Genomic DNA, 11,074 nt, shown 5'->3' with positions numbered 1-11,074 from the left:
GCCCTAACAACAGACTTCATCACCATTCACAAGTATGGCTGTAAATGGATCGGGTAAATCTCTGACCTATATCTGACAATTTATTTCCGTATATGGATGCTTAAATCCAGATCAGAAAGGGTTTTTCCCCTTCTTCATGATCTTCCACTCGATTTTTCTTAATCACACGACCTTTTCAATCATTATTGGATCGGATTTCTCCCTAAAGATGATCTTAGAGCCCTATTGAAGTTTTCACCACGAGGAAAAGAACATTTTCTACTTCCACTCCTGCTTGTTGCAAGGGAAAATGGGTTGTTTTCATGGGAAAACTCAATCATGGTAGTGTGGGCCCTAGATTTTCCTAGCATGCTGAAACCGATGCTCATGAAAGGGGCGATGGGTGAGGGAATATCTGGTGCCCTTTCACATGAAGGTTGGTTCATGCCTCCCCCCATTAATGCAAAAGGTGTTTCCTATCCTTCACTGACGCTGGCATGCTTTTATAGATTTTGGTAACTTCACATGTGAGTTCATTCTCTCATCCCTTCACTTGCATTAATATTAGAAATCTTGAGAAACAATTTATTTATTTATTTTCTTTCCCCATGCTTCAGCCAGGTAATTGTGGATGGAAATATAACAGTTCCAAAGTAGAGCCAAGTTCAGCACTATGTTAGTAATTTGTACATGAATAGTATGAACGGCATGATTTTTATTACTAAATAATCCAGTGTAAGCGGATCAGAATGTCCAGGCCAAGTTATCTAGGATCCATATCTGATGACCTTTTATCTGGGTTGGTGATTAGAAGATCATATATCCAATTAACGCTTGTCGTGACACCCATTAATAGATTTCAATAGATACATGAGACTTTAGCCTTTCATGTGATCCGGACCTGACCCATATTTTTTTTCATACAAGAAGCCTACGTCCAATTTTGGGTAGAATATAGAACATTTATAGTTGAATCTTGTTGGATACAGATCTCGATAAACAACCTAGTTGAATTTCAGTTCAATCCCAACGTTGAGATTGGATGCTGACAGGTGTGGTCCATTTGCTAATAATAGACTGTTGGATAATTGTAATTGATAAAAAAATACAATTTTTTTATTTAAATATTTATAAAATTCTAAGTCATTAATGTTTAACCCTTAAAAGATCCTTCTTATACATAGTAATTGGATGACCCAAGAATCTGTTTTTATAAAACCAAGCATCTAGATTACATCAGGGTGATTTTTTTTTCATTGGTTTATATCAGTAACATATTTGGTTGGTAAACATATTCCAGCTCCTACTAATACTAGTAATGCATTTTTGTCCTCCTCCAATAGATTTGGCACAAGCTGAACCTCAAATAATAATAGAATCAGATTCTTTAGTAACACAACAAGTTTAAATAAGCAAATATTATTGTTGGGATTTAAACTCATGCTACCATAGTTCTGGTACTTCTTCATATGCAAATCATAAATTGGCTGATGAGTATGACGATAATTCAAGGTATATAACATGTGCTCAAAAGTCGCAAGACCAAGAGCATGTTCATGCCTAGATTGAATAAAGTTAAAAACAAAATTCTGAATCCATCATACTTACATAGTGAAGAAAAGAATTTAAAGCTAAAATAATACCTCACAATGTAAAGATTGAAGAAATTCAAGCAGAAGTTGAAGGATCAAAATCTATTGCATTATGCAGTTATATCGATGTGATTGAAATATGAGTTATGAAATTGAGGTCAGGCAGGCAATTGCCAGAAAGAGACACTTACTCATCAACCAGTTCAAGAAAAAAGGCAAAATCAAAGGAGGCATCCGCCTATAGTTCATGAAAATATTGAAGCATATGTCAAGTATAATGCAACCACTCATTTAAAAAAAGTAACGATATTATTAAGTGTATATGATGCCCTCATGTTATCTTTAGATAAATCAATTGTTAATACACTACTTTTTCATGAGCAAAACAATGGCATTACATTCATTTTAGTGTCTATGCACGTATGCAACAATGTACATATGTATGGATATGTATGGTTAGTAAACATAGATTGATTGATTGTATATCTCAGTAAAAAGACAACAGAAAGGTTAATAATTATCTCTTTGTTTATATCTTTTCATTAAAAACTAATATATGTGTAAGAGAGAGGGAGAGAGGTTTGATTCTTTCTGGATCGGCAAGTTGGTTATGTGTGTGGGAAAGGGAACCGGGACGGTCCAACAAGGTCTAGCACTAGGGATGGCAGTGGACCGGGGGAAAGCGGGGCCCCGCCCCGCCTCGCCCCGTTTGGACCGGGGATGAAGGGTATGAAACGGGGATGGAGGCGGGGATGAAGGTTAAAATCCATCCCCGTCCGGGGGTGGAGGCGGGGATGGACTGGCACGTTCCCCCGCCCCGCCCCGCCCCGCCCCGCCCCGCCCCGCCCCGCCCCATCCCCGCCCCGGCCCCGCTCCGGCCCATCCCCGCCCCGCCCCCGGCCCATCCCCGTCCCGGCCCCGCCCCATCCCCGCCCCCAACTCAGATGAACTGTTTACTAACCCTAACTCCCTTCCCTAATTTCCTAACCCTGGAGCCGGGCGACGTTACTGTGCACGTAGGACGCCGGGTTCTCGATAGCGTACCGGACTCCGGCCTGGGCGGCGAGGTGCATCACGTGGGTGAAGGCGACGAGGTCGAAGAGCTTGGCCAGGAGCCGGGCGTCGTTGATGTCGCCGGCGATGACGAAGACGCCGTGGTCGCCGAGGATTCGACGGCGGGCCTTCTTGAGCGAGGGGTCGTAGTAGTCGTTGAAGTTGTCGAGGCCGACGACACCGTCACCGCGCTTCCGGAGGGCGAGCGAGACGTGGGTGCCGACAAAGCCAGCGGCGCCGGTGACGAGCACGCTCATCCCGCGGGGTCGGGGACGGGGGCGGGGTCGGGACGGGGACGGGGCGGGGGCGGGGCGGGGACGGGGACGGGGCGGGGACGGGGACGGGGACGGGGCGGGGGTGGAGGACATGAAACGGGGATGAAGGCGGGGGTGGAGGATAAAATCCATCCCCGCCGCGGAGGCGGGGCGGGGGTGGAGGATAAAATTTTGAGGCGGGGCGGGGGTGGAAACCTTGTCCCCCGCCCCGCCCCGCCCCGCCCCACTGCCATCCCTATCTAGCACTACGTATGCCATCCATAAACGGCCCCCATCTCTCTCTCTCTCTCTCTCTCTCTCATTTCCCCATCCCCCCATGCTAGCTGACCACCAGCAGCTTCCCCTCGTGGTTTTCCCTCTTACTCGTTTTTTTCCCTTTTGATGGTCGTCGCCAGCCCAAAATAGTTGTAACCGACTGGTGGCTAGCCAGCTGACAGTTGACCGGCATCTGCTTGGACCGGTGAATCGCTGAGAGACTAGTGAATCACAGTCAGAGATAGGTGGCTGTCCGGCAGCCAACCACTGACTGTCTGGTAGTCAGCCGCCGACTGTTCGCCAGTGGCCAGCCGGATGCAACAACCAGCAGGGGTGGGGGATGCAGTGGGGAAGGGAAGGGTATTGGGTAGAGGGTTTCATGGGGAGAGGGTAAGGTGCATCGGGGTGAAGGGTGAGGGTTAAGATCTACCTGAATAACCAAACAATGCCTTAATGGCACACAAGACGACATGCCTTCTTCATCGATAGCATGATGAGATGAAAAGCTACTCACTGTGCCTTGATGGCACTGGTTGGAATGTTTGTGAATCATTGCTTTCTTCCATGATGCCTAACGATAGCAGTAATGAAGAGAAGACACTGGAATGTTTTGTAACACTGGAACGTTGATAATGGGAGCACTGTTACAGCAGATGGCGCAGGCGAACGTCTCCACTTTAAATGGTTAACATCAAACTTTCTGGAAGGAGGATTTTTTTATCCTTTTCCCCACCCGTCGTTTCACAACTTTTGAATGGAGGATATTTTTGTCATTTCCTCGAACCGTCATTTCAGGGCAAGAAAAGCAAGTAAGAGTGATTAAGTCTTTGCAACAGCACCAGAGTCCGATGCAAAGTTATGTCAACATACACGGGAATACGAGCCCCATGTGCATGAATATGTGGCGCTCATTCGATCCCCCGAACACGGACGTGGGATTCAGTGAATCATCGGGGGCGAACATACACAACCCTCTCGTGGGAAAGGGCTTGTTGTCCAGTCAGTATCGGTGCTTATCAATTGACCGATGCGTATCGTATCGCCAAAAAATCCATAAGATACTGACCTGAATCGATTATTTTTTAATAAATATAAAAAACAACTTAAAATTAATTTTAATATTATTTTAATGTCTTTAATATGTGCTAGAAAATCGATAAGATACTGACCTGAGTCAACTATTTTTTAATAAATATAAAAAATAACTTAAAATTAATTTTAATATTATTTTAATGTCTTTAACATGTGCCACGTTCTGATTGTTACTTAATATTTTTTGGCCAATTCAGAACTATTCTTTTGAGAATCGGTATCGGCCATTCACCTGAATAGTTGGCCAAACGATACAGGTCCGATCCGATACTGACAACATTGGGTCCAGTAGTATCTGAACCATCCAATCAAGTAATCCAATAACCCAGATGATGTTGGACCTTATTGGACCGTCCTGTTGTACTGGCCCCCTTCTCATTGCACCCACCCATATATATATATATATCATCAAACAACACAAAACGTCGGATGCAAATCAGACGTTTTTGTGCGGCTTATCGTGCACGGCACAAAAACGTTTGCGTTGAAGAAAATTTTTAACGGCGGTCAAGAACCACCAGTAAAAGGTAAATTTTGATTTTTTTGGACACGTGCCCGCACATTGGAGACCCATTTGACCAGAACAGACTATGATCTCGTATGGTACATACTCCTGTTTGCATGGATCTAACTGCAAAACATTAGACGTAACACTTCAAATCTATCTAATGTGTCTTATTTATTATATTGTTAAAATTGAATTGAATCGGTTTGAATTGGATGATTTAAATTGAACCAGTACTTCTTTGGTTTTTGAAAATCGTTTTGAAAGGATTTTTTACTTACTATTTTTATTATAATTATGATATTTTTTTGTTATTATTTTGTAAGTATTAAAAGTGTATTTTGGAATTTGATTCTTAGAAACACATGATAAAAGGATGATCAATTACACATGCCAAATCATAATTGCATTAAGAACTGCCATTGCACAATACATAGAAATACCTTATTGGACATGCTCCAAAGTTTTCACAAGAGTATTTCTTCTGTCTGTTGCCTAAATGTTTTTACTTGGATATCAACTTTCCTTTTGCACAAAGATGTCAAAGCTTTTAGGGATATAAAATGCATTTAGTTAAGCCAGTCAAACATACAGAGCTCACGTTTGTGTTGGCTTACGGAAGAAGTTGATGTGACTTTAGGGCCTGTTTGGGATCGGTAGCTGGGATGGGCGTTTATGGAGTTTATGCATTTGATGTAGTGGCAGCTGGTTTGCAAGCTAAGCTGCCAAATCCATCTTTTAGTGTAAATACAAAGGAGAAAGGGCTTCACTTTCCATCCCAAATGCATAAATGTCCATCCTTGCGCCGAGATTCCAAACGGGACCACCATGGTTGTTTGACGAAGATTTTGCCTCGGAAACGCCAAATGCATAAACGCCCATCCCAGCGTCGAGATTCCAAACAGGCCCTTATGTTAAATATCTCATATTCATTGGTTGGAAGCAATGTTGCCGGTATGGGGTATCGGCCCTTTATCGTTTGGCCAACGATTCAGGTGAATCGGCCAATACCGATACTCAAGTGAATCGTTTTGAATCGGCCAAAAAATAATTAAAAAATATTATGTGCCAATCCCTAACACGTGTTAAAACCAATGTTCAGTATCGGTGCGTATTGGCAGAATTTTGATATATGCTTCACCTTGAATCGGCTATTTTTTAAACAAATGCAAAAAATATACTAAAAATAAATTAATTATTATTATTTTAATACTATTTTAATGTTTTTAACTTGTGATACATAATATTTTATTATTATTTTCTGCTCGATACAGAATGATTCAGCTGACTATCGGTATCGGCTGATACAGCTGAATTGGTGGCCCAACGATTCGGGTCCGATACCGATACTGACAACAATGGTTAATACCATTAAAAAATATCAAAAAAATAAAGAAATACCTTTAAGTATTTTTTATATTTATTAAAAAATACCGATTCAGTTGTGAAGCACATCAATTTTCTGCCGATACGATACATATGGGTCGATATGCTCCAATACTGACAACAATGGATGGAAGCAATTCATATGCTGTTATAATATATCCAAGAGATCAGGTAGTAGAAATACATGGAATGGTTATAGACCTTAATCAATTGATTGGAGCACAATCACCAGCCGGTGCATCATCTTACAATCACCAGATCGATTCCTATTCCTAATCTGCGGCACAAGATGGGTTTTGTGACAGGCAGCTAGAGTAGCGTTCTAGAGCCTTTTGAGAGAGGCCGGAGAGGCATAACAGCAGCTTCATATACAAACATAGAAATGGGATGAGGATCGTTTCTAGTAAAGTAGATGGTGATTGGACCATGCCACAGAAAGCAACAATGCTACTGCCAACAAAAGCAAGCATAATAATGAAGGTGACACTTACGTTCTATAGAAGCTCAACTGGGTCTGCATTTCATGTTCACTTGTCCAAATCTAAAATCCATAATTCTATCTGGTTTATTAATTCAATTAAAGAAAAAAGGGGGTTCAGAACATAAATCAGTTTTCTGCAAGCCTATGATCCAAGACAATATACCACCCTCCACCAACCTTACACTCTTGATCATAGACAAGAATAACAATGCATCACTGTGATGCCTAACATTTTCGACACCAAATCAGGAACAAGATCCCTCTTTCATCAAGCTATCAATGAAAATCTAATCCTCTTAATGCAACTCTTGGGATGATCTCACCAGAATAAAGATCATGAAAAAACATTAACAATGAAGGTGGATACATATTCCCATAACGTGTAATGACCCGAAAAAAAATTTTACATGAGAGAAATTCAAGGGTATGAACGACTTAGCTATCATGCATCGGAATTCTACAAGCAAACACACACACACACACACACACGACCTAGATCCCTTATCTTTTGCAAATATAGAATTAAAAGTGTAGAACTCTATAAACCAAATAAAAAAAATTGTATAAACCATATTTGCAATGAAACACTCCTAGGCCTTGCGTTTCACGTTTCAGTGGTACCAGTATCAGGTACCAGTACAAAACCAGTTTTGGAAACCATAAATTTCCATCCCATAACTATATGAGACAGGTTTCTATTGCATAAGAAACCCATCTCTAAGTGTAGGAAAAAGGTTTTTGTATAGGGGAGACGAGTTTCTTATGCAATTTTCTTGTATGGTGGTGGCAGTCATTGTCATGTTATAATTGATGAATTTTGGATCGGGGTGTGCACGGGAAGTTCGAGGAGAAGAAGATTGAGGATTGATTAACGGCCTGCATCAGAGGGGATCCTTGAACCTCTTCAGTTGTATTGTGCAGAGGCACGGGCTGGAGAATTTAACCTCTTATGGGTAACTCTTATCCAGCCTGTCCCATTGGATTCTCAAGCATGTTCGGAATTCAATGTGTAATGGGCCCCACTATTATCCTGGTGGTGCATATCTCAATGACCCACTAAATGGGTCATTGGATTCCATGTGAGACCCATTTGACCACACTGAATTCATACCAAGATCCAACATCTCTCACTTGGTCATATGGGGCAAATACCCATATTTTATCATAACCAGTGCATTATGTATTGCACTCATGACATTATGAAGTTTACATACGCTAGTTAGATTTCTCCTTCATGATATATCTTTATCATGAGGTTATTCACAAACTAGGTTATTTTTCAATCATATCATAGATTTCAAGTATTCATCATTTACTACATATTAAGTCATGCAATCCATGAATACATCATAATATAGGCCTCACATAGTCATGGGGTTCTTTGGATCTTCCATGACCTTTTCATAGGCATGCACACTAGTGGAGTGCTATGAAATTTTTTTAATTCATAAATATGTGATTTGTCAAACATAGTAAATATTCTCACTTTTCAAATCTTATACTCCAACTTTTCATGTGCATTATCACATGTTGATCACTACCTGATAATTTTAGATAAGTATATCCGGATCCAAATAGTTATAAATATAACTGATCAATATCATTTAATATTTCATGCAAAACTTTAAAACATGAAAAATATCCTTTCATGTTTTCATATCAACATACTATAGAGAGCATTATGATTATTTATCATTATTACAGATAAATATTCTCACATGCATGTGCAAAATTATAATTTCGCTTTCACTTTTCCAATGCATTGTATTTAAGCAATATTTCCATTAAACCATTACATCATGTGGTTTTACATACACTAGTTGGAGTTTTTCTTCATGATATATCTCTATCATGAGGTTATTCACAGACTAGTTTATTTTTCCATCATGAATTAAGTCATAAATTTCATACCAAAATCTAATTTGGATATGCACCAGATCCATTATATTATTTGGATATGCCAAAATATGATAAGCCAATTATCAGGCTTTAATCAAACCACAAGTTTGAACATTTAAGTTTAAATCCATTACCAGATCCACACACACACACACACACACACACACACACACACACACACACACACACACACACACACACACACACACACACACACACACACACACACACACACACACACACACACATATCCAAATCTATTGGATTTGTAGGATTTCATATCCAAATCCGACTTGAGATATTATCTATCAAGTCCAACATGATCCATATTAAAATGGATCTTCATATAAGCTTAAATAAACCCATGGATCTTACAGGATTTGATCATAATCCAAATTTATATCCAAAACCATATATTTCAAATACCAATGAATCTATATTACACATCGAGTATTCTACTTATCTTATCTGGATCTAACCGTGTAAATCTCAGATCCATACAAAATATATATCATTATTGAATCCAAATATCTGGCATGATACTATCCAGATTCAACAAAAAACTTAGATCAAATCTAGATCAGTATATGTATATATATTTAGATTTGTTTGTGGATCAATTCTGGATCTGAGCATAACACTCACCCGAATTCAATCACAAAAACTGGATCAAACTAGATCCATATCTCATATGGTAATAGATTTATCCGAATTAATCACAAACTTGGATCCCCTATGGTAATTATACCTATCCGGATATAACACTAGATCCGCTCAAATTTAACAAGATCCAATAATATTATTTAGATTCAAAACTAATTCAACTGAATCTATACTCAATCAATTTGAACTATCTAGATTCATGCATATTTAACTATATCCATAATATTTTACTGGATCAAATCAAGATCTATGTCACCTTACTAGATTCATACATCTGATCTAATACTGATAAGATCTAATCTTGACCCAGATATTATATTTAATAGATCTTATAATTAAACTTGATCTATATAAAAGAAAATTGAATCAAATTATACTGGATCCATATATTAACATAAACCAAAACATAAACATAATATTAAGCATAAGAACAATGCAATAACTCAAAGAATTTCAAGATCTAAAAGTTTTACTGGATCTACCTGTACCAACTGGATCCAAACCTATCAGGATGACGCTCTGAGAGGTATTTCGCTAACCAGAAACACTTTTCTGTAAAATCAGAAAAGTTAAAAATAGTTCTCAATAAACCAGAACATTAAAAACATAATATCTCTGAGCTAAACAAAAAACTCCAGGTGGTCTTCTGTAATTAAAAAAAACATGTCCTTGTCTTGGGTATTAACCAGAAGACAGGTTTGTTTTTGAAAAATTCAAAAACTAAAGCCTTTATTCTAAAAATAATAGAGGTACCAAAATATAATATAATATAAAAATATGAACTGAATGTGAAAAAATAAAAAACAAAAGAAAGAGATAAGGGGTTCTCAAGTTTTTGAGAAACCCTAACCCTTGTTTTCATTTTTTTTTTTTGCAGGTTAATCTGTGGCCGGTGTCGCGACCAAGATTTTTGATGAGAGTCCGGTGGAGATAAAGCCTCGCCGGGAGATGCGGCAACTGCGCCGCCTCCTCGCCCGAAGATCCGACAATCGCTCGGCCGGTGCAACCATCCCATGAAAATGGGGATTCTCCACCATCTTCCGACTAGAGGTTTTCGGCGAGCATCCGGTGGGGAGCTTCGAGGCCACCACCACCGATTCAGCCATCAACAATGCTTCCTTCCTCCTTTTCGACGATCACCCTGTGCTGCGGTTCCTGGCATCCACCCATCCGGCAGGGCAGCGATGCCCTTCCAGTGAAGCCTGCTCTACCGCCTCACCTGAAGAAAGAAAAGAAAAAAAGAATCACCAATGGCGTCTCCACCACTACCATACGAGACAGGGGGTCTTCACCACCTCTGCCTACTCAGAGGAGGGACAACGCCTCCGCCATGGCCTTCGCATCCACCATTTGAGGGCAACCTCGACGCTGCGCTTTGGGTGCACCAGGCCCAACAACTTCCTTCTGTCAATGAATGTAGCCCAACGGCTGCCTCTCAGCAGTAGCACTGGCTGCTCTGCTGGCCACCTTTTGCGATGAGCTCATCTTCATGGAGATCCTCCGCCCCATCGGAAAGGGTGAAAAATCCATCGGGGCACGCTGCTCGCACCACCATCTTTCTGCCAATTGTGCCACCGATGAGCTGCAACGCCGCTGCTCAAGATTCTTCCTTTTTTTTATTGGGTTACCCTTTTCATAAAAGGGAAAACTCTTAGGGTTTCCCCCTTTTACGAAAGGGGGAAAATAAAGTGGATTGAAAAAAAAGATGGGGGCGATGTCGCCGGAATCTTGGACACGGATGTTGTCTTCAGTGGCTTTGGGCTCTGCTTCCACTTCAGGCCGAAGAGCTCCCACCACCGGCTGGAGCACCTTGGTGCCTTCAGCGAAAGTGCGCAGAACTCCGATCAACTCATCAATCATCTTTTCCTGAAGTGTTCCCTGCGCACACCCCGAT

This window comes from Nuphar pumila, chromosome 4 (genome assembly GCF_984573655.1).
Source record: "Nuphar pumila chromosome 4, dmNupPumi1.hap1.1, whole genome shotgun sequence".
NCBI classification, from domain to species: Eukaryota; Viridiplantae; Streptophyta; class Magnoliopsida; order Nymphaeales; family Nymphaeaceae; genus Nuphar; species Nuphar pumila.
Note: the sequence above shows the minus strand (reverse complement) of the source record.